Below are 1203 nucleotides of genomic sequence, written 5' to 3'. Positions count from 1 at the left end.
TTTTGGGGGGGGGGGGGGCTTTTTCCCGCAAAAATAAAGGGAATAAAATTACCCCAATTCTTAAAAAATGGCAAATGATAATCCCCAAAAACTATGACTAATATCTAACCTTGCTATTTTTTTTAAATATTCAGCTCTTTAAAGGAAAACATCTAAACAAAATTTTAAAACAAAAACATCTAAGCTCTCGCAATTCCCCTCAAAGGCCAAATACCCCTTTCCCAAACACTCATTTTTTTCATCGAGTATTTCCTCTGTCTTTACAATGTCAAACCCCCTTTTCCTTTTTGTTTTATTTTTCAAAAGCCTTTGAAACAGTCAGTTACAAAAATTTTTTTTGGTATTCATGGTGACTTTATTAATGGGGTCAATGATACCTGACTGATGGGGCCAGATGACAGTTTTTTAAAGGAAAAGCTCCCTTCGCACAATACTTTGGTATTCCCAAGGCATGTCCTAGGGCCAGTTCCCCCCTTATCTACATAAAAGAATATTGTATATTTACTAAAACAAATACTATCCCTTTTTCTGATGATGTGACATTAACTAAGTGGTTCAAAGGGCAGAATAGATGATTAAAACTGCTAATCAAGAACTTCACAACTATACCGTGGTGTTGGGGGAAGACTCGCTATAAATACTGACAAAAATTTATTGCTTTTTCAAATAAGAAAGTCCCCCCAATTTCCCCGTAACATATATAAAGGGGAAATCTCAAGAACAAGTTTTTTAAAGTTCCTTGGGGTTACCATTTAGAAATCTATGAATTTGGATTCATATACGTAATTTTCCCATAAAAAATCCCGGTACATTGGCCCCTTTATCAAACTAAAGATTTGATGTCCCATATGTTCTAAAATGTATTTTTTTGCCCCAAATTTTTCCCTCTCCTTACTACGTAAACCCAACCTACTTAATACCCTTAAAACTTAAAAATCCAGGATAAACCCCAAACAGTGGTCACTTGGACCCGGTCCCTTTCTTAAAAAAAAACTCAAATTTTGAAGTTAGAAAATAATGCACATTTGATACCTGACCATGTATATAACAAGAATAAGGGACTTTAAAACCCGCCACCCAAATTTTTGCACTCGGCATCGAAAACCCCTTAACCCCCCTTTCCTCGCTTTTGTCTTTCCAAGTTTTCCCACAGTCGATCACTACTTGGGCCCCACTAAACTTCCCCAGATTCAAGATATCATT

This window comes from Penaeus monodon, chromosome 24 (genome assembly GCF_015228065.2).
Source record: "Penaeus monodon isolate SGIC_2016 chromosome 24, NSTDA_Pmon_1, whole genome shotgun sequence".
Taxonomy (NCBI): domain Eukaryota; kingdom Metazoa; phylum Arthropoda; class Malacostraca; order Decapoda; family Penaeidae; genus Penaeus; species Penaeus monodon.
Note: the sequence above shows the minus strand (reverse complement) of the source record.